The 26165-nt window shown below is 45.3% G+C and overlaps 17 non-coding genes across 17 annotated transcripts; all 17 read right to left on the bottom strand.

The window, feature by feature from the left end:
* Positions 1–12005: 12005 nt before the first annotated feature.
* Positions 12006–12077, bottom strand: trnam-cau (transfer RNA methionine (anticodon CAU)). Its single transcript has one exon. It is a non-coding gene; the product is annotated as a tRNA-Met (tRNA).
* Positions 12078–12695: 618 nt separating this feature from the next.
* Positions 12696–12767, bottom strand: trnat-cgu (transfer RNA threonine (anticodon CGU)). Its single transcript has one exon. It is a non-coding gene; the product is annotated as a tRNA-Thr (tRNA).
* Positions 12768–12907: 140 nt separating this feature from the next.
* trnam-cau (transfer RNA methionine (anticodon CAU)) lies at positions 12908–12979 on the bottom strand. Its single transcript has one exon. It is a non-coding gene; the product is annotated as a tRNA-Met (tRNA).
* Positions 12980–13385: 406 nt separating this feature from the next.
* trnam-cau (transfer RNA methionine (anticodon CAU)) lies at positions 13386–13457 on the bottom strand. Its single transcript has one exon. It is a non-coding gene; the product is annotated as a tRNA-Met (tRNA).
* A 140-nt stretch (positions 13458–13597) lies between these two features.
* Positions 13598–13669, bottom strand: trnam-cau (transfer RNA methionine (anticodon CAU)). The gene has a single exon. It is a non-coding gene; the product is annotated as a tRNA-Met (tRNA).
* A 2622-nt stretch (positions 13670–16291) lies between these two features.
* On the bottom strand, positions 16292–16363 carry trnam-cau (transfer RNA methionine (anticodon CAU)). The gene has a single exon. It is a non-coding gene; the product is annotated as a tRNA-Met (tRNA).
* Positions 16364–16981: 618 nt separating this feature from the next.
* On the bottom strand, positions 16982–17053 carry trnam-cau (transfer RNA methionine (anticodon CAU)). The gene has a single exon. It is a non-coding gene; the product is annotated as a tRNA-Met (tRNA).
* A 140-nt stretch (positions 17054–17193) lies between these two features.
* trnam-cau (transfer RNA methionine (anticodon CAU)) lies at positions 17194–17265 on the bottom strand. The gene has a single exon. It is a non-coding gene; the product is annotated as a tRNA-Met (tRNA).
* Positions 17266–18349: 1084 nt separating this feature from the next.
* Positions 18350–18421, bottom strand: trnam-cau (transfer RNA methionine (anticodon CAU)). The gene has a single exon. It is a non-coding gene; the product is annotated as a tRNA-Met (tRNA).
* Positions 18422–19027: 606 nt separating this feature from the next.
* On the bottom strand, positions 19028–19099 carry trnam-cau (transfer RNA methionine (anticodon CAU)). The gene has a single exon. It is a non-coding gene; the product is annotated as a tRNA-Met (tRNA).
* Positions 19100–19298: 199 nt separating this feature from the next.
* Positions 19299–19370, bottom strand: trnam-cau (transfer RNA methionine (anticodon CAU)). The gene has a single exon. It is a non-coding gene; the product is annotated as a tRNA-Met (tRNA).
* An 880-nt stretch (positions 19371–20250) lies between these two features.
* On the bottom strand, positions 20251–20322 carry trnam-cau (transfer RNA methionine (anticodon CAU)). Its single transcript has one exon. It is a non-coding gene; the product is annotated as a tRNA-Met (tRNA).
* A 930-nt stretch (positions 20323–21252) lies between these two features.
* On the bottom strand, positions 21253–21324 carry trnam-cau (transfer RNA methionine (anticodon CAU)). Its single transcript has one exon. It is a non-coding gene; the product is annotated as a tRNA-Met (tRNA).
* Positions 21325–21730: 406 nt separating this feature from the next.
* On the bottom strand, positions 21731–21802 carry trnam-cau (transfer RNA methionine (anticodon CAU)). Its single transcript has one exon. It is a non-coding gene; the product is annotated as a tRNA-Met (tRNA).
* A 1355-nt stretch (positions 21803–23157) lies between these two features.
* Positions 23158–23229, bottom strand: trnam-cau (transfer RNA methionine (anticodon CAU)). Its single transcript has one exon. It is a non-coding gene; the product is annotated as a tRNA-Met (tRNA).
* Positions 23230–23635: 406 nt separating this feature from the next.
* On the bottom strand, positions 23636–23707 carry trnam-cau (transfer RNA methionine (anticodon CAU)). The gene has a single exon. It is a non-coding gene; the product is annotated as a tRNA-Met (tRNA).
* A 1308-nt stretch (positions 23708–25015) lies between these two features.
* trnam-cau (transfer RNA methionine (anticodon CAU)) lies at positions 25016–25087 on the bottom strand. Its single transcript has one exon. It is a non-coding gene; the product is annotated as a tRNA-Met (tRNA).
* Positions 25088–26165: the final 1078 nt, after the last annotated feature.

Genomic DNA, 26165 nt, shown 5'->3' with positions numbered 1-26165 from the left:
TGTGTATGCAGAGGTGGCATGTTCTCTGTGTTTCTGCGTGGGTTCCCTTCCACGGTCCAAAATCCTGCAATTAGGTCCGGGGTGTCAAACTGCAGTCCTGGGGGGCCGGAGTCATGCACATTTTTGGGTTTCTCCTCATTTAACACACCTGATCAACTCCTTGCACCTCCTTGTGCTAATTACCACACAGCTCTTGAGCTGAATCATTTGTTGTGGAACAGGGAAGGAACTTAGCTACACAAGACTATGGCCCCCCAGGACTGGAGTTTGACACCCCTGAATTAGGTGTTATGGAAATCGAATTACTAAATATGACCACTAGGTGGTGGTATTTAAACAACTATGTTTATGTAAATTATTTATGCACTGTACTTTTCACTAAATTGTTTGAAGGTAAAATATTATTCTTGAATAAGAGTTTATGAGAAGACTCTGCTTTTTGCTCTTATTTATAATACTTTTTACAGTACGGGTGCATTCATTAATGCACTTAAGCAGTGCCAAAAACCTAAACGGTTGGATTTAGTTAGATAAGTTACCCTGCACAGCTGCGGTCCGCTTTATTGCTAAAAGAGCTCATACATTTAATACATGCAGTGACGACACTTCCTCCATATATGGGCAGTGATAAATACAGTTAATGCAGAGGGAGAGCTGGAAGCTGATGTCAACAGAACCCAGCGGAGGTCACACTCCCCAGAATCCAGAATGAATCAGTTTCCAGGGACGCCTGAGGAATCCGCAGGCCCAGGGGTGAAATATGAAGTAGGGTCTCTGCTAAGAAATATGTTGCATAATACTTCTTGGGCTGAGGAGAATATTCTTCTTTGTTCAACCCCCCCCCGCCCCCCCACCAGCCCACAGAAATGTCCTTCTCTGTTAGGTGCCCTGTGAAGCTTGTCAGAATTTACACCTAACTTCCAGCAACTTCTACCATAATATGATAAGGGAAAAGTGTCTTTCTTTTTTCCCAAAGGTTCTCATGTTGCAGCTGAACTGTATTCAAGTTTGCCGAGTTGGATTTGGATTATTATGGTTTTTTTTAAAGTGGTGCACAGACTGTCTCCAATATGCAAAAGTCAAAACACTAACTAATGTTGTTATAACACAATGAGCTTCTGATTTTTGAAGACTATAGACCGTGGATCACTCTCACATTCTTTTGCCTCAACAACACTGTTCTGTAACCAAACCGAACCGAGAGTAGCGGGATTATGATCACATTGTGAAGTACTATTTAACTGCATGACAAGGGGATTTAATGGTTGACTAACTTTACATAGTGTTCCCCTTCGAAGGCACACACAGAATAAACCGAGGTTCTCTTTGGGTAAATGATGCCAAACACAGACAGACAACCAGTGGTGGATGCTGTCTCTCTGTCTTTCTCACTAACGAGTCTGGGGTCCGAGTTACTTGGGGCGCACAGAACTCATCAGTATGTACCAAACTCCAGGAACAAGGAATAGCTGCTACACGTCAATACAGTGCATCACTGTCACAGTAAGCTCCCTTCTAAGATGGTGTCATTGGTAACCAAACTAGGTTAGCAATTTGCTAATGTATGTTAGAGGTTAGGAGCGCACACTGATTACAGCGCGGTGCCACACCCACCACACAGAACCTGAGTGCAGCCTTGTGATACCTCAGCACCACACTAGTCCGAATGGACCAGTGTGAGTTTTTTCCGGTGGCTGGAGTGCCAATCCTGCCACCAACCCCCACGTTATTCCCTATAAATTGGAGGACCTCCTTATAGGGCTGGATGTAGATTAACATCATACCCAGGATGAAGCAACAGCAGGTTAAGGGCCTTGCTCAAGGGCCCAACGGAATTGAATCACTCTGGGCATTCACGGGATTTGAACCAGCAACCTTCCAGTTGCTGGTACAGAGCCATAGCCTCAGAATCACCACTCCATCCCAATGTATGTTAGAGAACTTCAAAATAGATTCTCTTAGACATTCTTTGAATAACAATGTACAGTGAAGTATGTACAGTGAAGCATGTAAAAACAGGCTATGGTGACTTATCATATCATCACACAACAAGCTTCATTGAGCTTGGTAAATGAAAACCAGGAACCTACAGACAAATCATGACAGATATCACCTGGGACTTTATGCTGAAAAGGGCCTTTATGCTACATACATTTTGAGAGTATGTTTTTGACTGTAATGCTTGTAGAACAAGGAACTGGGCTAGAGGTGACAACTGTAAATGACACGCACATGGGCTACAATTTTACTGTGTACTTCCTATATTATTATAGGAAGTATATGTACTTCCTATATTATTATTTGTAATAATATAATAATATACTATGTAATTCCTATATTATTATTATATTCCTATATTATGCAGGAAGTTGTCTCAGAATTTTCCCTATCTGTCACTGTAATCAAGACAACGAAGCTTTTTGGCAAAGTATGATGCTCTTTTCTTTAGTTATACTATACTGGTCATTTTTGTTCACAAATTCATATTTATTTTGAACCAATTCTGTATTAGATGTCAGCACCTTACCAGTCAAAAGTGAAAAATAAATCATGGAATTGTTTTGTTTAACACAATTCAATCTACATTTTTGACCCATCATAGTAGCCAGCTTTTCTGATATAACAGCCAAACACAATCATAGCACATTTTTTTCTACAATGGAAGTTAAATATTTTTCAGAAAATTCTTCTCAGCACTGTTGCAGAAGTTCCCACAAATGTGTTGCACTTGCAAGTTGCTTTGCTTTCAGCCTCCTGTCCAGTTCATTCCAAACCAGCTCGATGGGGCTTAAGTCTGGAAACTGTGCATTCCGTTATTTGAAGCCTACTGTCTTGTTCTTTTCTTCTAACACAACCTGGAGGTATGTTTTGGATCTTTATCTTGCTGTACGATCGACACCATCGAAGCTGACCACCTAGGCATTGACTAGAAGGTATTGCATAGTGTTGCAAAAGGTCGTGGCAGTCCTGTTGGTTCTGGGTTTCAGTGATACTGTGCAAGTCGCAAACCTCTTCCTGTTTCCTCCGGTTCACTCATGCATCTTGACAGTGTCGGATACTGTAATCTCCGACTCCTTGGCTTTCTAAGCAACTTCTCTAAAAGAAAGATCTACCCTTTTAAGGGTTATAAGGGTCTGCCAGTCTGTCTTCCTTTGTTAATTACCCTTTTCTTGCCATTATTACAGCAAAATACTACTTTCTGCAGTGCAGCCCCAATAATGCTTCAGAGGCTGTAGTAATACAGCTTCTTCCAACACGGCTTTTATACAAGCAGAGGGTTTGTAAGCATAGAGGGTTTGCGTCAACTCCCAAGGCTTAATGTAAGTCCATCGCTGCAGAAACTAACCCATCACTAACCATCACTTGCTCTCTGGAAAAAGGTTTCTTTTTTTTTAAAATACATTTTAAGTTTGCATAATTTTTTAGTTTTTCATAACCTAGCCTTCATAGTATTTCAGATCATTCTCTAGACTTGAACTGCATATATTTCAATAAAGCTGGAAAAATGGAGGGTGATGTAAAGTTTTTGACCGGTAATGTACATTTTGTAAGATGCTGAACCAGCAGTTGGCCTCCATTTTTAATTTGGGAAGTTCCATCCATCCATTTTCTGTACCCACATGTCCTATTCAGGGTCATGAGCCTATCCTAGAACCTATGGGCACAAGGCAGGGAATAACCCAGCATGGGGTGCCAACCCAACACAAGGTACACGGTACACACACCATTCACAATTTAATAGCTCCAATTAACCTCAGCATGATCTTGGCCTGTAGGGGGAAAGTGGAGTACCAGGTAGAATCCCCCTAATGACATGGGGAGAACATAAAATACCCCACGCCTGGAGCCAGGGCAGATACTCGAACCCGACTCTTAGAGGTGTGAGGCAACTGGACCAACCACTGCACCATTGCATCACCCCAGATCAGAAAGTTTCCCATTGGGATTGATTCCAATGTCTTATACAAAACATAGATAAAACATGAATGTACACCTCAGTCTTTCCTAAATTATGTCTGAATCCAGAATCATCTCCCATTCTGTTGTGGCTCCTTTGGTACTTTGTTCTGAAAGTAATTGGGGAAATTTTGCCAAGTGACTCATGTTTGTGAGTTTGGCTTTGGGTTATCTGCATGATATTTTGCTGTGCCTTAAGATCTGCACATTTGAACAAAAACAGTCATATTCTCAGTCAGTAATTGCCCTGTTCCTGTTTATCTGTGTTCTTATGCGTGATGTTGGCGCTCGGCTGGGGCACGTTGCAACACCAGGTGGGGTGAAAACGCCAGAGACAGGACTTTAACAACATCCAGTAGGGGGAAGCAGAGAGAGAGGGAAAAATGGTAAAACAAGTCCAGGATTGATTCATCTCTCACACATTTCGCTTGAGTCTTGCTAGTGAATCACAAAACACGTTTTAAGAACATGGCTGTCGTCAGTGACACTGAAGATGTAAGAAATGGAAGCTCTAAGTCTATTACTCTAGGACAGTATTAGTCAGACACAGAATTAATGAGGATTCAGGAGAGAAATGCACATTTATTGGGCTGTCCTCAGATCAGTGGTAATACGCATGTCTGTTATGATGTGGTGTAAGTAGGTGGGTCTTTCCGGTCAATGCAAATGTGATAGTAGAAGGAGAATATATACAATTCATTAACATATGTCTGCCTGAAAGCCCTCTCTCCAAATGTCTACCTGTTTTAACTCCTTGCCTTCATCATGCTGATATATTTATTCCAGCAAGTATTTTTTTCTTCTACACAACAAATTGGGTGTTGGGATCAAAAACTTTAGATATATTGGTTCTGCATGGCTTCTCTTTATTTTCTACTAGTGTGCTGGATACTAGAGTTGAAACAAGTTTTTTAAGAAGCCTGAAAATGCCTTATTTGTTAGTTCTCCTCATTTATCCACTACAATTAAAATCCTGGACCATTAAAAGTTTCGAGATGTTGCTTGCAAGCTTGTGACAAAATAAGCAAGCAACAATGTTGGTAACAGGGGCTCAAAAGTTATAGCATAGCATGAGATGATATATGTTTATCCATCCATCCATTCGTCCATATTGATTACCCATAATGAATCACAGGTAGCCTGGACCCTATCATAAGAAGTAGGGGACTCTCTGGCTGTGTTATCAGTCTATAGCAGTGCTCACACACTCACACACACATGCACACACACACTTGTAATGACACACTGCAGGCAATTATTGACACAAATGGTCTTGGGCTGCCTGCAGTAGCTGGAGTACCCTGCAGAGCACTGCACACACGAATTCAAACCCTCGCCTGCAGTGCTCTTACACTGCATCGCTAACCACTGCGCCTCTATTATCCCATATATACATAGAGTTGATACATATATGCTGTGCTGCCCTCATGCGCCTAAATTACAGGGGGGTTGTAACCCCCCCCCCCCCAATAAACAAAACCAGTTAATACCCCCCCCCCCCCCAATAATTATGTCTCACCCTAAATGGGTGGAGACCTCAGTCCCCCCAATGTTCAAACCAAAGTTATGTCCTTGGCTGCCATAATGTAGTTGATATATATTTTTTTCCCTCTAAGAATGGTGTTACTGTGAGCGTGAGTCATGTCTGTGATTAAAACAATATCATGTGCAGGGAAATTGAGAACAAGATTTAAAGTATGCAGTCAGAGTAGTGAGCGAAATGGTGGATGGGCATTAGCATTAGAGTAGGAATGACGTCAGACTCTGCATTGGAAAGATTCCAAGTGGAACTAAAGTCCAAAAGGGGAAACATCATCAGCGTGACATAATTCATAACCAGGACTACTTAGAGAACTTTTAGGTACAATTGGTTTTGGTCAGTCACAATTTTAATTAGCCCTCAGCAATGGTATATGTATATGAGTGCAAACGCATCACTATAAAATAAGGACGCTGACTTTCCTAGTACACTTGACTTAGAGAAAATGATTCATTAAGAAAAAGAGCATGATGTACTCTACCTGCCACTTGGCACCTGGTTGTAATGTTGACAAGTTGCAAACGTAAGTCAAATTAAATTACTCAGTGTACATGAGTCATTTTGCCTGCAAAATCCTGATTTAGAAAGTGATACTTAAGCAAATTAACTACATGCAAAAAGCATGTCTAGTAGTGTGAAGAAGACAGTAACCCTCAGAGTTGCCGACTTTGGACAGCTGGTGTGAGATTTTCAATTCGAGGCAAGTCTGCACACACATGCACATGCATTTACATGTATGTAACAGTTTTATTACCTTGTAAATAGTCTACAGGGTTTGCAAACTGCTCCAGTGCTTTTGGTGTAGCTAATTTTAGGTTTATAAAGGAGTAACATAGGTGTCCTGCCTGATACGACCCTGAACCCTGGAAAGTACCCAGCTGTGTTCAATGTACTTATACAGTTTCCCCCCCCAACATATGTAGAAAAAATGTTTTCTTCTGCAACAGAGTTATTGCACTTGCAATGTGGTCAGCGTATATTAGTTTCAATTTCCGTGGGTTGGTGAGGGATGTTGCATTGTGCCAGTCTAAATTTGCAGTTGTGTCATTGTTTACATCCTGTGGCCTACAAACAGTTTAAATGCAGATTGAATGATCAAAACAGTGTGTTTGCAGAAATGTGCTAGAGCCACTGAGGACAGGAAATGGGCTGGAATGATAACCAGTGTGCATGACTGATCCCTTGGGCATGCGAGACTGGGACCCCTGAGTCATGCTGCATGGGTAAAGCAGATAGGGGGGGGGGGTGACTATTCACACTAGGAACTATACAAAGAGCAATTGATACTGCCACACAAAAAGTGATGCGTGTGCGCATTGTTTCCGTCTGAAGGACACATTATCAAAAAGCTTAATACCATGCACCCTGCCCTAGTTTCTAACAATTAGTGATCTTAAAAAGGGTAAACATTTAAGCAGCCTAATGCTACATCAAGTTTATGGGTGTAGCTAGGAATTCTGGGCTCCCTGACAAAATATCGCAGTGGGCCCCCACAGTACAATGTGGAGGGCGGAGGTATGATAGATGCAATGTTCCTTGAGTGTATAAATTGTTGTTTGTCATATTCAGGGCCGGGTTGTGCAGAGACTTTTTCAGGGGCAGGTGCACAATATATTTGTTTATATATATATATGCATGTGCCCTGCGATGGGCTGACCCCCCGTCCAGGGTTGTTCCCTGCCTCGTGCCCATTGCCGATTGCTCTGGACCCCCCACGACCCAGTAGGATAAGCGGGTTGGAAAATGGATGGATGGATATATGCATGTGTGTGTGTGTGTGTGTGTGTGTGTGTATATGTATATTTTATCCACATTATGAGATTGCAGTTTTACAGTCAGCATACTTCTGCATCACCATGGAAACAGATATCCACAAACAGTTTCCATTTACCTGCCCGTTACCATTTATATTGAAGAAGATTCACTCAGGTTTTACCCAGAGATACCGTAACTAGACACACAATACTGTGGAGCTCCAGTGGAACAATTGGTTAGCACATGCGCTTACACAGAAACTAAGTAATGCAAAGGCCGTGAGTCCAACCCTCACCTAGGGCATGTTTGTTGAACATCATCACCTAATTTGGGAGGGAGGTGCATTCTCTCTAACTGGCAGGTCACCTAGGGCAGTGTTTCCCAACCCAGTCGTTAGAGATCTCTAAAAAGTCCATGTTTCTGCTTCCTACCAGACAGTCCACATTTTTGCTCCCTCCAAGCTCCCTGCTAGACAGTCCACATTTTTGCTCCCTCCCAACTCTCTGCTAGACAGTCCACATTTTTGCAAAAAAAATGTGGGGACCAGACTGGGAAACACTGACCTAGGGAGGTATAGTGAGAAAACAAAGAGAAAAGATACAACCCACCTCACTGATGGCTTTTTGTCCCTGATGTGGTCAGAGAGGTGCTACTGCAGCCTGAAGGACACTGAGAGACGCAGAACAAGGTTCTACCCTCAGGCTGCCTGTATGCTAAATGAGAAGGTCCAAAAACTGACATGCCACTTCACACAATGATTGGCCACTTCACATACTTACATTATGTTATTTTAATGTTATTATTTATTTATTGACCATTTTTCTTTTTATTATGAATTTCCCATTTGAGCACAGCCCATGAAGCAGATGGAAAAAGCACCAAACACATACACTGTTTGTGTATGTAACAAATAAGACGTGAAACTTGAACTTGGTATTCCAAGATACTGTACTCAGAGATACCCTAACAAAGGATACTGTACTCAGAGATACCCTACAAGGGATATTGTACCAAGAGATACCATAATCAGAGATACTTTACCTAAAGTTACTGTAACAAGGGATACTGTACCCAGAGATACCCTAACAAGGGACACTGTACCCAGAGATACCCTAACAAAGGACAATGTACCCAGAGATACCCTAACAAGGGACACTGTACCCAGAGATACCCTGACAAGGGACACTGTACCCAAAGATACCATAGCCAGAGATACTTTAGCCAAAGTTACTGCTATAAGGGATATTGTACCCAGAGATACCCTAACAAGGGATACTGTACCCAGAGATACCCTAACAAGGGACACTGTACCCAGAGATACCCTAACAAAGGACACTGTACCCAGAGATACCCTAACAAGGGACACTGTACCCAAAGATACCATAGCCAGAGATACTTTAGCCAAAGTTACTGCAATAAGGGATATTGTACCCAGAGATACCCTAACAAGGGACACTGTACCCAGAGATACCCTGATAAGAGATACCCTGATAAGAGATACCCTTTCAAATAATCTCCTATCTTCTTCTCATTATATGGTGCATTTCATACTAATCCATCAATTAACTTTTTTTGTATGTTTTGCATTTGTCCTGCTATTCACTGCTTTTCCTTCTTTTGATAAAAAGGAGCTGGTTTGAATTAAGTCCTTTCTCCTGCCAAACCTCCCCCGTAGGAGATACCCACACATTCAAGACAGGAAATGTCCATAGTTGGGTTCTACTCGTGGAGTCCAGCTTGTGGATCAGTCACCGCAGTGGACGTGGCAAATCTCAAGGCTCAGCGCTAAGAAGAGTGTGATTGTTCGTCAGTGTCAGAGTCTTGGCACAGGGATCCATTTCACTTCTTATGACAAATAGCGCTATTCACTCAAAAAAGTGTACTGAATATTTAAAATGATCTTTATCATGCCAGAGTGTTCTGGATAGAATGAAGATAGAAAGCACAGGCTTTCTTTGCTTGCCATTTGATTACTTTTCCAGATGTCACTCTTTGTTTCAGAGATTCATCCTGTTTCATTCAGCTACAGAAAAGTCATTGAAAGTGATGTAATTACAGAGGGCTGTCATATGAGGGATATCTACATACTGTATGGGGATCCTCAGACAGCCCAGTGTTCACACACACACACACACACGCACACACTTGTAGGGTAAACATATCCTTATGGGGACCGCTCATTCATTTCAATGGGAAAAATGCTAACGCTAACTATGACAACCTTAACCCCTACCCTGCCCTAACCATAACCATAAGTAACCTAACAAAATACAAGAGTTTTTGCATTTTTAGTTTTTTCATAGCAGTCACCGATTTTTATAAAATAGAGTTTTCCCTTATGGGGACCAGGAAACCGGTCCCCATAAGGAAAAAAAACGGATATTTATTAAGTTATGGGGACATTGTGTCCCCATAAGGATAGGTAAACCCGCTCACACACACACACACAGGTTTGTAATTATATCTTTGTGGGTCCTCTCCATTCATTTCTATGGGGAAATCTCTAATCCCAACAAGACGACCTTAACCCCTATCCAGCCCTAACCTTAACCATAAGTAACCAAACGAAATACAAGACTTTTGGCACATTTCATTTTTCGATCGAATTCACAAGTTTTTATGAAGCCGAGTTTCCACATACCTCCACTTCCCTCCCCTGGACCTGATCTGTGAAGCACGTCACACTGCATTTGGAGCTCAGCTCTCGATTTCTTTTTACCAATTTTACTCCTCATCACAAGTAGCATGCAATAGTTATGAATAATTGCATATGAGCAAATATATGAGGGTGGAGTACAGACACTTTCGAGGACCACTGCAAGCGTGCAACTTTCAACAAGCCAGCGAGGCATAAGTTCATCAATTCTGGGCTGGCTCCATGCTCACTGTACAGCAACCACTTTATTATGTGCTTATGAAATTGTTTTATACATGGGTATTTAACCATGTTGTACCTAATCATTGTCAAAAAGCTGTCTTTGCTCATAAACCTAAGGCCACTTTGAAATTACAACAACATATGTTCAGAAGACTAACATTTTCATTAAAACAAAAGGGCATCCCTTTGTTACTATGCTTGGGATCGGGAGAGGAGACAATCTGTAATGTGTTATATATGATTAGAATAACTACATCATTTACATGACTACGAAGGTAAAAAAACAGCAACATTTCATGCGCAATGCTAAGATTATTGAAATCAATAGAGTATAGCAGAGGATGGTTTCCATCCATCGACCTCTGGTACACAAGGAAACGGGTGTAACATTGACAGTAGAATCCAAACCTACGTGAGGAAAAGGCAGCAGATTGCGTACCCATTGCTTTACAAACTCAGCCATTACCACGATCGTATGTTTTATTAACATAATTTAATCAACCTGCATAGCAGAGAATGGTTTCGATTCATCGACCTCTGGGTTATGGGCGCAGCACGCTTCCACTGCGCCACTCTGCTACACAAGGAACTCTGAGTTATGGGCCCAGCACGCTTCCGCTGCGCCACTCAGCTACACAAGGAAATGGGTGGAACTTTGACAGTAGGATCTGAACCTACGTGGGGAAAAGGCAGCAGATTGTGTATCCATTGCCATACAAACTCAGGTATTACCGCGGTAGTATGTTTTATCAACATAATTTTATCAAACTCATTAGCAGAGAATGGTTTCGATCCATCGACCGCTGGGTTATGGGCCCAGCACGCTTCCGCTGCGCCACTCTGCTACGTGAAGAGCGGCATAGAACTTTGACAGTAGGTTCTGAACCTACGTTGGGAAATGGCAGGAGATTGCGCACCCATTGCCATACAAACTCAGGTATTTCCGCGGTAGTATGTTTTATCAACATAATTTTATCAAAGTCATTAGCAGAGAATGGTTTCGATCCATCGACCTCTGGGTTATGGGCCCAGCACGCTTCCGCTGCGCCACTCTGCTACGTAAAGAGGTGTGTAGAACTTTGACAGTAGGTTCTGAACCTACGTTGGGAAATGGCAGGAGAATGCACACCCATTGCCTTACAAACTCAGGCATTACCACAATAGTATGTTTTATTAACATAATTTAACCCAACTCCTTAGCAGAGGATGGTTTCAATCCATCGATCTCTGGGTTATGGGCCCAGCACGCTTCCGCTGCGCCACTCTGCTACGTAGAACTTTGACAGTAGGTTCTGAACCTACGTTGGGAAATGGCAGGAGATTGCGCACCCATTGCCTTACAAACTCAGGCATTACCACAATAGGATGTTTTATTAACATAATTTAATCCAACTCCTTAGCAGAGGATGGTTTCGATCCATCGACCTCTGGGTTATGGGCCCAGCATGCTTCCGCTGCGCCACTCTGCTACACAAGTAGCTCTGAGTTATGGGCCCAAACCGCTTCCGCTGCGCCACTCTGCTACATAAGGAACTGGGTAGAACTTTGACAGTAGGATCTGAACCTACGTGGGGAAAAGGCAGCAGATTGTGTACCCATTGCCATACAAACTGAGGCATTACCACAATAGTATGTTTTATCAACATAATATAATCCAACTCCTTAGCAGAGAATGGTTTCGATCCATCGACCTCTGGGTTATGGGCCCAGCACGCCTCCGCTGCGCCACTCGGCTACGTAAAGAGGAGCGTAGAACTTTGACAGTAGGTTCTGAACCTACGTTGGGAAATGGCAGGAGATTGCGCACCCATTGCCTTACAAACTCAGGCATTACCACAATAGTATGTTTTATTAACATAATTTAACCCAACTCATTAGCAGAGGATGGTTTCGATCCATCGACCTCTGGGTTATGGGCCCAGCACGCTTCCGCTGCGCCACTCTGCTACGTAAAGAGCTGCGTAGAACTTTGACAGTAGGTTCTGAACCTACGTTGGGAAATGGCAGGAGATTGCGCACCCATTGCCTTACAAACTCAGGCATTACCACAATAGTATGTTTTATTAACATAATTTAACCCAACTCCTTAGCAGAGGATGGTTTCGATCCATCGACCTCTGGGTTATGGGCCCAGCATGCTTCCGCTGCGCCACTCTGCTACACAAGTAGCTCTGAGTTATGGGCCCAAACCGCTTCCGCTGCGCCACTCTGCTACATAAGGAACTGGGTAGAACTTTGACAGTAGGATCTGAACCTACGTGGGGAAAAGGCAGCAGATTGTGTACCCATTGCCATACAAACTGAGGCATTACCACAATAGTATGTTTTATCAACATAATATAATCCAACTCCTTAGCAGAGAATGGTTTCGATCCATCGACCTCTGGGTTATGGGCCCAGCACGCCTCCGCTGCGCCACTCGGCTACGTAAAGAGGAGCGTAGAACTTTGACAGTAGGTTCTGAACCTACGTTGGGAAATGGCAGGAGATTGCGCACCCATTGCCTTACAAACTCAGGCATTACCACAATAGTATGTTTTATTAACATAATTTAACCCAACTCATTAGCAGAGGATGGTTTCGATCCATCGACCTCTGGGTTACGGGCCCAGCACGCTTCCGCTGCGCCACTCTGCTACGTAAAGAGCTGCGTAGAATTTTGACAGTAGGTTCTGAACCTACGTTGGGAAATGGCAGGAGATTGCGCACCCATTGCCTTACAAACTCAGGCATTACCACAATAGTATGTTTTATTAACATAATTTAACCCAACTCCTTAGCAGAGGATGGTTTCGATCCATCGACCTCTGGGTTATGGGCCCAGCACGCTTCCGCTGCGCCACTCTGCTACACAAGTAGCTCTGAGTTATGGGCCCAAACCGCTTCCGCTGCGCCACTCTGCTACATAAGGAACTGGGTAGAACTTTGACAGTAGGATCTGAACCTACGTGGGGAAAAGGCAGCAGATTGTGTACCCATTGCCATACAAACTGAGGCATTACCACAATAGTATGTTTTATCAACATAATATAATCCAACTCCTTAGCAGAGAATGGTTTCAATCCATCGACCTCTGGGTTATGGGCCCAGCACGCCTCCGCTGCGCCACTCGGCTACGTAAAGAGGAGCGTAGAACTTTGACAGTAGGTTCTGAACCTACGTTGGGAAATGGCAGGAGATTGCGCACCCATTGCCTTACAAACTCAGGCATTACCACAATAGTATGTTTTATTAACATAATTTAACCCAACTCATTAGCAGAGGATGGTTTCGATCCATCGACCTCTGGGTTATGGGCCCAGCACGCTTCCGCTGCGCCACTCTGCTACGTAAAGAGCTGCGTAGAACTTTGACAGTAGGTTCTGAACCTACGTTGGGAAATGGCAGGAGATTGCGCACCCATTGCCTTACAAACTCAGGCATTACCACAATAGTATGTTTTATTAACATAATTTAACCCAACTCCTTAGCAGAGGATGGTTTCGATCCATCGACCTCTGGGTTATGGGCCCAGCACGCTTCCGCTGCGCCACTCTGCTACACAAGTAGCTCTGAGTTATGGGCCCAAACCGCTTCCGCTGCGCCACTCTGCTACATAAGGAACTGGGTAGAACTTTGACAGTAGGATCTGAACCTACGTGGGGAAAAGGCAGCAGATTGTGTACCCATTGCCATACAAACTGAGGCATTACCACAATAGTATGTTTTATCAACATAATATAATCCAACTCCTTAGCAGAGAATGGTTTCGATCCATCGACCTCTGGGTTATGGGCCCAGCACGCCTCCGCTGCGCCACTCGGCTACGTAAAGAGGAGCGTAGAACTTTGACAGTAGGTTCTGAACCTACGTTGGGAAATGGCAGGAGATTGCGCACCCATTGCCTAACAAACTCAGGCATTACCACAATAGTATGTTTTATTAACATAATTTAACCCAACTCATTAGCAGAGGATGGTTTCGATCCATCGACCTCTGGGTTATGGGCCCAGCACGCTTCCGCTGCACCACTCTGCTACATAAGGAAGTTGGTAGAACTTTGACAGTAGGATCTGAACCTACGTGGGGAAAAGGCAGCAGATTGTGTACCCATTGCCATACAAACTCAGGTATTTCCGCGGTAGTATGTTTTATCAACATAATTTTATCAAAGTCATTAGCAGAGAATGGTTTCGATCCATCGACCTCTGGGTTATGGGCCCAGCACGCTTCCGCTGCGCCACTCTGCTACGTAAAGAGCTGTGTAGAACTTTGACAGTAGGATCTGAACCTACGTGGGGAAAAGGCAGCAGATTGTGTATCCATTGCCATACAAACTCAGGTATTACCGCGGTAGTATGTTTTATCAACATAATTTTATCAAACTCATTAGCAGAGAATGGTTTCGATCCATCGACCGCTGGGTTATGGGCCCAGCACGCTTCCGCTGCGCCACTCTGCTACGTGAAGAGCTGCATAGAACTTTGACAGTAGGTTCTGAACCTACGTTGGGAAATGGCAGGAGATTGCGCACCCATTGCCATACAAACTCAGGTATTTCCGCGGTAGTATGTTTTATCAACATAATTTTATCAAAGTCATTAGCAGAGAATGGTTTCGATCCATCGACCTCTGGGTTATGGGCCCAGCACGCTTCCGCTGCGCCACTCTGCTACGTAAAGAGGTGTGTAGAACTTTGACAGTAGGTTCTGAACCTACGTTGGGAAATGGCAGGAGAATGCACACCCATTGCCTTACAAACTCAGGCATTACCACAATAGTATGTTTTATTAACATAATTTAACCCAACTCCTTAGCAGAGGATGGTTTCAATCCATCGATCTCTGGGTTATGGGCCCAGCACGCTTCCGCTGCGCCACTCTGCTACGTAGAACTTTGACAGTAGGTTCTGAACCTACGTTGGGAAATGGCAGGAGATTGCGCACCCATTGCCTTACAAACTCAGGCATTACCACAATAGGATGTTTTATTAACATAATTTAATCCAACTCCTTAGCAGAGGATGGTTTCGATCCATCGACCTCTGGGTTATGGGCCCAGCATGCTTCCGCTGCGCCACTCTGCTACACAAGTAGCTCTGAGTTATGGGCCCAAACCGCTTCCGCTGCGCCACTCTGCTACATAAGGAACTGGGTAGAACTTTGACAGTAGGATCTGAACCTACGTGGGGAAAAGGCAGCAGATTGTGTACCCATTGCCATACAAACTGAGGCATTACCACAATAGTATGTTTTATCAACATAATATAATCCAACTCCTTAGCAGAGAATGGTTTCGATCCATCGACCTCTGGGTTATGGGCCCAGCACGCCTCCGCTGCGCCACTCGGCTACGTAAAGAGGAGCGTAGAACTTTGACAGTAGGTTCTGAACCTACGTTGGGAAATGGCAGGAGATTGCGCACCCATTGCCTTACAAACTCAGGCATTACCACAATAGTATGTTTTATTAACATAATTTAACCCAACTCATTAGCAGAGGATGGTTTCGATCCATCGACCTCTGAGTTATGGGCCCAGCACGCTTCCGCTGCGCCACTCTGCTACGTAAAGAGCTGCGTAGAACTTTGACAGTAGGTTCTGAACCTACGTTGGGAAATGGCAGGAGATTGCGCACCCATTGCCTTACAAACTCAGGCATTACCACAATAGTATGTTTTATTAACATAATTTAACCCAACTCCTTAGCAGAGGATGGTTTCGATCCATCGACCTCTGGGTTATGGGCCCAGCATGCTTCCGCTGCGCCACTCTGCTACACAAGTAGCTCTGAGTTATGGGCCCAAACCGCTTCCGCTGCGCCACTCTGCTACATAAGGAACTGGGTAGAACTTTGACAGTAGGATCTGAACCTACGTGGGGAAAAGGCAGCAGATTGTGTACCCATTGCCATACAAACTGAGGCATTACCACAATAGTATGTTTTATCAACATAATATAATCCAACTCCTTAGCAGAGAATGGTTTCGATCCATCGACCTCTGGGTTATGGGCCCAGCACGCCTCCGCTGCGCCACTCGGCTACGTAAAGAGGAGCGTAGAACTTTGACAGTAGGTTCTGAACCTACGTTGGGAAATGGCAGGAGATTGCGCACCCATTGCCTTACAAACTCAGGCATTACCACAATAGTATGTTTTATTAACATAATTTAACCCAACTCATTAGCAGAGGATGGTTTCGATCCATCGACCTCTGGGTTATGGGCCCAGCACGCTTCCGCTGCGCCACTCTGCTACGTAAAGAGCTGCGTAGAACTTTGACAGTAGGTTCTGAACCTACGTTGGGAAATGGCAGGAGATTGCGCACCAATTGCCTTACAAACTCAGGCATTACCACAATAGTATGTTTTATTAACATAATTTAACCCAACTCCTTAGCAGAGGATGGTTTCGATCAATCGACCTCTGGGTTATGGGCCCAGCACGCTTCCGCTGCGCCACTCTGCTACACAAGTAGCTCTGAGTTATGGGCCCAAACCGCTTCCGCTGCGCCACTCTGCTACATAAGGAACTGGGTAGAACTTTGACAGTAGGATCTGAACCTACGTGGGGAAAAGGCAGCAGATTGTGTACCCATTGCCATACAAACTGAGGCATTACCACAATAGTATGTTTTATCAACATAATATAATCCAACTCCTTAGCAGAGAATGGTTTCGATCCATCGACCTCTGGGTTATGGGCCCAGCACGCCTCCGCTGCGCCACTCGGCTACGTAAAGAGGAGCGTAGAACTTTGACAGTAGGTTCTGAACCTACGTTGGGAAATGGCAGGAGATTGCGCACCCATTGCCTTACAAACTCAGGCATTACCACAATAGTATGTTTTATTAACATAATTTAACCCAACTCATTAGCAGAGGATGGTTTCGATCCATCGACCTCTGGGTTATGGGCCCAGCACGCTTCCGCTGCGCCACTCTGCTACGTAAAGAGCTGCGTAGAACTTTGACAGTAGGTTCTGAACCTACGTTGGGAAATGGCAGGAGATTGCGCACCCATTGCCTTACAAACTCAGGCATTACCACAATAGTATGTTTTATTAACATAATTTAACCCAACTCCTTAGCAGAGGATGGTTTCGATCCATCGACCTCTGGGTTATGGGCCCAGCACGCTTCCGCTGCGCCACTCTGCTACACAAGTAGCTCTGAGTTATGGGCCCAAACCGCTTCCGCTGCGCCACTCTGCTACATAAGGAACTGGGTAGAACTTTGACAGTAGGATCTGAACCTACGTGGGGAAAAGGCAGCAGATTGTGTACCCATTGCCATACAAACTGAGGCATTACCACAATAGTATGTTTTATCAACATAATATAATCCAACTCCTTAGCAGAGAATGGTTTCGATCCATCGACCTCTGGGTTATGGGCCCAGCACGCCTCCGCTGCGCCACTCGGCTACGTAAAGAGGAGCGTAGAACTTTGACAGTAGGTTCTGAACCTACGTTGGGAAATGGCAGGAGATTGCGCACCCATTGCCTAACAAACTCAGGCATTACCACAATAGTATGTTTTATTAACATAATTTAACCCAACTCATTAGCAGAGGATGGTTTCGATCCATCGACCTCTGGGTTATGGGCCCAGCACGGTTCCGCTGCGCCACTCTGCTACGTAGAACTTTGACAGTAGGTTCTGAACCTACGTTGGGAAATGGCAGGAGATTGCGCACCCATTGCCTTACAAACTCAGGCATTACCACAATAGGATGTTTTATTAACATAATTTAATCCAACTCCTTAGCAGAGGATGGTTTCGATCCATCGACCTCTGGGTTATGGGCCCAGCATGCTTCCGCTGCGCCACTCTGCTACACAAGTAGCTCTGAGTTATGGGCCCAAACCGCTTCCGCTGCGCCACTCTGCTACATAAGGAACTGGGTAGAACTTTGACAGTAGGATCTGAACCTACGTGGGGAAAAGGCAGCAGATTGTGTACCCATTGCCATACAAACTGAGGCATTACCACAATAGTATGTTTTATCAACATAATATAATCCAACTCCTTAGCAGAGAATGGTTTCGATCCATCGACGTCTGGGTTATGGGCCCAGCACCCCTCCGCTGCGCCACTCGGCTACGTAAAGATGAGCGTAGAACTTTGACAGTAGGTTCTGAACCTACGTTGGGAAATGGCAGGAGATTGCGCACCCATTGCCTTACAAACTCAGGCATTACCACAAAAGTATGTTTTATTAACATAATTTAACCCAACTCATTAGCAGAGGATGGTTTCGATCCATCGACCTCTGGGTTATGGGCCCAGCACGCTTCCGCTGCGCCACTCTGCTACGTAAAGAGCTGCGTAGAACTTTGACAGTAGGTTCTGAACCTACGTTGGGAAATGGCAGGAGATTGCGCACCCATTGCCTTACAAACTCAGGCATTACCACAATAGGATGTTTTATTAACATAATTTAATCCAACTCCTTAGCAGAGGATGGTTTCGATCCATCGACCTCTGGGTTATGGGCCCAGCACGCTTCCGCTGCGCCTCTCTGCTACGTAGAGCTTTGACAGTAGGTTCTGAACCTACGTTGGGAAATGGCAGGATATTGCGCACCCATTGCCTTACAAACTCAGGCATTACCACAATAGGATGTTTTATTAACATAATTTAATCCAACTCCATAGCAGAGGATGGTTTTGATCCATCGACCTTTGGGTTATGGGCCCAGCACGCTTCCGCTGCGCCACTCTGCTACACAAGAAGTTCTGAGTTATGGGCCCAAACCGCTTCCGCTGCGCCACTCTGCTACATAAGGAACTGGGTAGAACTTTGACAGTAGGATCTGAACCTACGTGGGGAAAAGGCAGCAGATTGTGTACCCATTGCCATACAAACTGAGGCATTACCACAATAGAATTTTTTATCAACATAATATAATCCAACTCCTTAGCAGAGGATGGTTTCGATCCATCGACCTCTGGGTTATGGGCCCAGCACGCTTCCGCTGCGCCACTCTGCTACACAAGGAACTCTGAGTTATGGGCCCAGACCGCGTCCGCTGCGCCACTCTGCTACAGTACATAAGGAACTGGGTAGAACTTTGAAAGTAGGATCTGAGCCTACGTGGGGAAAAGGCAGGAGATTGCGCACCCATTGCCTTACAAACTCAGGCATTACCACAATAGTATGTTTTATTAACATAATTTAACCCAACTCATTAGCAGAGGACGGTTTCGATCCATCGACCTCTGGGTTATGGGCCCAGCACGCTTCCGCTGCGCCACTCTGCTACACAAGGATCTCTGAGTTATGGGCCCAGACCGCTTCCGCTGCGCCTCTCTGCTACATAAGGAACTGGGTAGAACTTTGAAAGTAGGATCTGAACCTACGTGGGGAAAAGGCAGCAGATTGTGTACCCATTGCCATACAAACTCAGGTATTATGTAGTATGTTTTATCAACATAATATAATCCAACTCCTTAGCAGAGAATGGTTTCGATCCATCGACCTCTGGGTTATGGGCCCAGCACGCTTCCGCTGCGCCACTCTGCTACGTAAAGAGGAGCGTAGAACTTTGACAGTAGGTTCTGAACCTACGTTGGGAAATGGCAGGAGATTGCGCACCCATTGCCTTACAAACTCAGGCATTACCACAATAGTATGTTTTATTAACATAATTTAACCCAAATCCTTAGCAGAGGATGGTTTCGATCCATTGACCTCTGGGTTATGGGCCCAGCACGCTTCCGCTGCGCCACTCTGCTACATAAAGAGTTGCGTAGAACTTTGACAGTAGGTTCTGAACCTACGTGGGGAAATGGCAGGAGATTGCGCACCCATTGCCTTACAAACTCAGGCATTACCACAATAGGATGTTTTATTAACATAATTTAATCCAACTCATTAGCAGAGAACGGTTTCGATCCATTGACCTCTGGGTTATGGGCCCAGCACGCTTCCGCTGCACCACTCTGCTACACAAGGAACTCTGAGTTATGGGCCCAGACCGCTTCCGCTGCGCCACTCTGCTACATAAGGAACTGGGTAGAACTTTGAAAGCAGGATCTGAACCTACGTGGGGAAATGGCAGGAGATTGCGCACCCATTGCCTTACAAACTCAGGCATTACCACAATAGTATGTTTTATCAACATAATTTAATCCAACTCGTTAGCAGAGGATGGTTTCGATCCATCGACCTCTGGGTTATGGGCCCAGCACGCTTCCGCTGCGCCACTCTGCTACACAAGGAACTCTGAGTTATGGGCCCTAACCGCTTCCGCTGCGCCACTCTGCAACTAAGGAACTGGGTAGAACTTTGACAGTAGGATCGGAACCTACGTGGGGAAAAGGCAGCAGATTGTGTACCCATTGCCATACAAACCCAGGTATTACCGCGGTAGTATGTTTTATCAACATAATTTTATCAAACTCATTAGCAGAGAATGGTTTCGATCCATCGACCTCTGGGTTATGGGCCCAGCACGCTTCCGCTGCGCCACTCTGCTACGTAGAACTTTGACAGTAGGTTCTGAACCTACGTTGGGAAATGGCAGGATATAGCGCACCCATTGCCTTACAAACTCAGGCATTACCACAATAGGATGTTTTATTAACATAATTTAATCCAACTCCTTAGCAGAGGATGGTTTTGATCCATCGACCTCTGGGTTATGGGCCCAGCACGCTTCCGCTGCGCCACTCTGCTACACAAGGAACTCTGAGTTATGGGCCCAAACCGCTTCCGCTGCGCCACTCTGCTACATAAGGAACTGGGTAGAACTTTGACAGTAGGATCTGAACCTACGTTGGGAAATGGCAGGAGATTGCGCACCCATTGCCTTACAATCTCAGGCATTACCACAATAGTATGTTTTATTAACATAATTTATTCCAACTCCTTAGCAGAGAATGATTTCGATCTATCGACCTCTGGGTTATGGGCCCAGCACGCTTCTGCTGCGCCACTCTGCTACACAAGGAACTCTGAGTTATGGGCCCAGACCGCTTCCGCTGCGCCACTCTGCTACAGTACATAAGGAACTGGGTAGAACTTTGAAAGTAGGATCTGAACCTACGTTGGGAAATGGCAGGAGATTGCGCACCCATTGCCTTACAAACTCAGGCATTACCACAATAGAATGTTTTATTAACATAATTTAAGCCAACTCAATAGCAGAGGATGGTTTCGATCCATCGACCTCTGGGTTATGGGCCCAGCACGCTTCCGCTGCGCCACTCTGCTACACAAGGAACTCTGAGTTATGGGCCCAAACCGCTTCCGCTGCGCCACTCTGCTACATAAGGAAGTTGGTAGAACTTTGACAGTAGGATCTGAACCTACGTGGGGAAAAGGCAGCAGATTGTGTACCCATTGCCATACAAACTCAGGTATTTCCGCTGTAGTATGTTTTATCAACGTAATTTTATCAAAGTCATTAGCAGAGAATGGTTTCGATCCATCGACCTCTGGGTTATGGGCCCAGCACGCTTCCGCTGCGCCACTCTGCTACGTAAAGAGCTGCGTAGAACTTTGACAGTAGGTTCTGAACCTACGTTGGGAAATGGCAGGAGATTGCGCACCCATTGCCTTACAAACTCAGGCATTACCACTGTAGTATGTTTTATTAACATAATTTAACCCAACTCCTTAGCAGAGGATGGTTTCGATCCATCGACCTCTGGGTTATGGGCCCAGCACGCTTCCGCTGCGCCACTCTGCTACGTAAAGAGCTGCGTAGAACTTTGACAGTAGGATCTGAACCTACGTGGGGAAATGGCAGGAGATTGCGCACCCATTGCCATACAAACTGAGGCATTACCACAATGGTATGTTTTATCAACATAATTTAATCCAATTCGTTAGCAGAGGACGGTTTCGATCCATCGATCTCTGGGTTATGGGCCCAGCACGCTTCCGCTGTGCCACTCTGCTACGTAAAGAGCTGCGTAGAACTTTGACAGTAGGTTCTGAACCTACGTTGGGCAATGGCAGGAGATTGCGCACCCATTGCCTTACAAACTCAGGCATTACCACAATAGGATGTTTTATTAACATAATTTAATCCAACTCTTTAGCAGAGGATGGTTTCGATCCATCAACCTCTGGGTTATGGGCCCAGCATGCTTCCGCTGCGCCACTCTGCTACACAAGGAACTCTGAGTTATGGGCCTAAACCGCTTCCGCTGCACCACTCTGCTACATAAGGAACTGGGTAGAACTTTGACAGTAGGATCTGAACCTACGTGGGGAAAAGGCAGCAGATTGTGTACCCATTGCCATACAAACAGAGGCATTACCACAATAGTATGTTTTATCAACATAATATAATCCAACTCCTTAGCAGAGAATGGTTTCGATCCATCGATCTCTGGGTTATGGGCCCAGCACGCTTCCGCTGCGCCACTCTGCTACGTAGAACTTTGACAGTAGGTTCTGAACCTACGTTGGGAAATGGCAGGATATAGCGCACCCATTGCCTTACAAACTCAGGCATTACCACAATAGGATGTTTTATTAACATAATTTAATCCAACTCCTTAGCAGAGGATGGTTTTGATCCATCGACCTCTGGGTTATGGGCCCAGCACGCTTCCGCTGCGCCACTCTGCTACACAAGGAACTCTGAGTTATGGGCCCAAACCGCTTCCGCTGCGCCACTCTGCTACATAAGGAACTGGGTAGAACTTTGACAGTAGGATCTGAACCTACGTTGGGAAATGGCAGGAGATTGCGCACCCATTGCCTTACAATCTCAGGCATTACCACAATAGTATGTTTTATTAACATAATTTATTCCAACTCCTTAGCAGAGAATGATTTCGATCTATCGACCTCTGGGTTATGGGCCCAGCACGCTTCTGCTGCGCCACTCTGCTACACAAGGAACTCTGAGTTATGGGCCCAGACCGCTTCCGCTGCGCCACTCTGCTACAGTACATAAGGAACTGGGTAGAACTTTGAAAGTAGGATCTGAACCTACGTTGGGAAATGGCAGGAGATTGCGCACCCATTGCCTTACAAACTCAGGCATTACCACAATAGAATGTTTTATTAACATAATTTAAGCCAACTCAATAGCAGAGGATGGTTTCGATCCATCGACCTCTGGGTTATGGGCCCAGCACGCTTCCGCTGCGCCACTCTGCTACACAAGGAACTCTGAGTTATGGGCCCAAACCGCTTCCGCTGCGCCACTCTGCTACATAAGGAAGTTGGTAGAACTTTGACAGTAGGATCTGAACCTACGTGGGGAAAAGGCAGCAGATTGTGTACCCATTGCCATACAAACTCAGGTATTTCCGCTGTAGTATGTTTTATCAACGTAATTTTATCAAAGTCATTAGCAGAGAATGGTTTCGATCCATCGACCTCTGGGTTATGGGCCCAGCACGCTTCCGCTGCGCCACTCTGCTACGTAAAGAGCTGCGTAGAACTTTGACAGTAGGTTCTGAACCTACGTTGGGAAATGGCAGGAGATTGCGCACCCATTGCCTTACAAACTCAGGCATTACCACTGTAGTATGTTTTATTAACATAATTTAACCCAACTCCTTAGCAGAGGATGGTTTCGATCCATCGACCTCTGGGTTATGGGCCCAGCACGCTTCCGCTGCGCCACTCTGCTACGTAAAGAGCTGCGTAGAACTTTGACAGTAGGATCTGAACCTACGTGGGGAAATGGCAGGAGATTGCGCACCCATTGCCATACAAACTGAGGCATTACCACAATGGTATGTTTTATCAACATAATTTAATCCAATTCGTTAGCAGAGGACGGTTTCGATCCATCGATCTCTGGGTTATGGGCCCAGCACGCTTCCGCTGTGCCACTCTGCTACGTAAAGAGCTGCGTAGAACTTTGACAGTAGGTTCTGAACCTACGTTGGGCAATGGCAGGAGATTGCGCACCCATTGCCTTACAAACTCAGGCATTACCACAATAGGATGTTTTATTAACATAATTTAATCCAACTCTTTAGCAGAGGATGGTTTCGATCCATCAACCTCTGGGTTATGGGCCCAGCATGCTTCCGCTGCGCCACTCTGCTACACAAGGAACTCTGAGTTATGGGCCTAAACCGCTTCCGCTGCACCACTCTGCTACATAAGGAACTGGGTAGAACTTTGACAGTAGGATCTGAACCTACGTGGGGAAAAGGCAGCAGATTGTGTACCCATTGCCATACAAACAGAGGCATTACCACAATAGTATGTTTTATCAACATAATATAATCCAACTCCTTAGCAGAGAATGGTTTCGATCCATCGATCTCTGGGTTATGGGCCCAGCACGCTTCCGCTGCGCCACTCTGCTACGTAAAGAGGAGTGTAGAACTTTGACAGTAGGTTCTGAACCTACGTTGGGAAATGGCAGGAGATTGCGCACCCATTGCCTTACAAACTCAGGCATTACCACAATAGTATGTTTTATTAACATAATTTAACCCAAATCCTTAGCAGAGGATGGTTTCGATCCATCGACCTCTGGGTTATGGGCCCAGCACGCTTCCGGTGCGCCACTCTGCTACGTAAAGAGCTGCGTACAACTTTGACAGTAGGTTCTGAACCTACGTTGGGAAATGGCAGGAGATTGCGCACCCATTGCCTTACAAACTCAGGCATTACCACAATAGTTTGTTTTATTAACATAATTTAATCCAACTCATTAGCAGAGAATGGTTTCGATCCATCGACCTCTGGGTTATGGGCCCAGCACGCTTCCGCTGCGCCACTCTGCTACACAAGGAACTCTGAGTTATGGGCCCAGACCGCTTCCGCTGCGCCACTCTGCTACATAAGGATCTTGGTAGATCTTTGACAGTAGGATCTGAACCTACGTGGGGAAAAGGCAGCAGATTGTGTACCCATTGCCATACAAACTGAGGCATTACCACAATAGTATGTTTTATCAACATAATCTAATCCAACTCCTTAGCAGAGGATGGTTTCGATCCATCGACCTCTGGGTTATGGGCCCAGCACGCTTCCGCTGCGCCACTCTGCTACGTAAAGAGGAGCGTAGAACTTTGACAGTAGGTTCTGAACCTACGTTGGGAAATGGCAGGAGATTGCGCACCCATTGCCTTACAAACTCAGGCATTACCACAATAGTATGTTTTATTAACATAATTTAACCCAAATCCTTAGCAGAGGATGGTTTCGATCCATCGACCTCTGGGTTATGGGCCCAGCACGCTTCCGGTGCGCCACTCTGCTACGTAAAGAGCTGCGTACAACTTTGACAGTAGGTTCTGAACCTACGTTGGGAAATGGCAGGAGATTGCGCACCCATTGCCTTACAAACTCAGGCATTACCACAATAGTTTGTTTTATTAACATAATTTAATCCAACTCATTAGCAGAGAATGGTTTCGATCCATCGACCTCTGGGTTATGGGCCCAGCACGCTTCCGCTGCGCCACTCTGCTACACAAGGAACTCTGAGTTATGGGCCCAGACCGCTTCCGCTGCGCCACTCTGCTACATAAGGATCTTGGTAGATCTTTGACAGTAGGATCTGAACCTACGTGGGGAAAAGGCAGCAGATTGTGTACCCATTGCCATACAAACTGAGGCATTACCACAATAGTATGTTTTATCAACATAATCTAATCCAACTCCTTAGCAGAGGATGGTTTCGATCCATCGACCTCTGGGTTATGGGCCCAGCACGCTTCCGCTGCGCCACTCTGCTACACAAGGAGCACTGAGTTATGGGCCCAAACCGCTTCCGCTGCGCCACTCTGCTACATAAGGAAGTTGGTAGAACTATGAAAGTAGGATCTGAACCTACGTGGGGAAAAGGCAGCAGATTGTGTATCCATTGCCATACAAACTCAGGTATTACCGCGGTAGTATGTTTTATCAACATAATTTAATCCAACTCCTTAGCAGAAGATGGTTTCGATCCATCGACCTCTGGGTTATGGGCCCAGCACGCTTCCGCTGCGCCACTCTGCTACTCAAGGACACCTCAGTTATGGGCCCAAACCGCATCCGCTGCGCCACTCTGCTACATAAGGAACTTGGTAGAACTTTGACAGTAGGATCTGAACCTACGTGGGGAAATGGCAGGAGATTGC

The sequence above is a fragment of the Paramormyrops kingsleyae genome, chromosome 5 (assembly GCF_048594095.1).
Source record: "Paramormyrops kingsleyae isolate MSU_618 chromosome 5, PKINGS_0.4, whole genome shotgun sequence".
NCBI lineage: Eukaryota > Metazoa > Chordata > Actinopteri > Osteoglossiformes > Mormyridae > Paramormyrops > Paramormyrops kingsleyae.
This window is presented reverse-complemented; position numbering and strand designations above follow the sequence as displayed.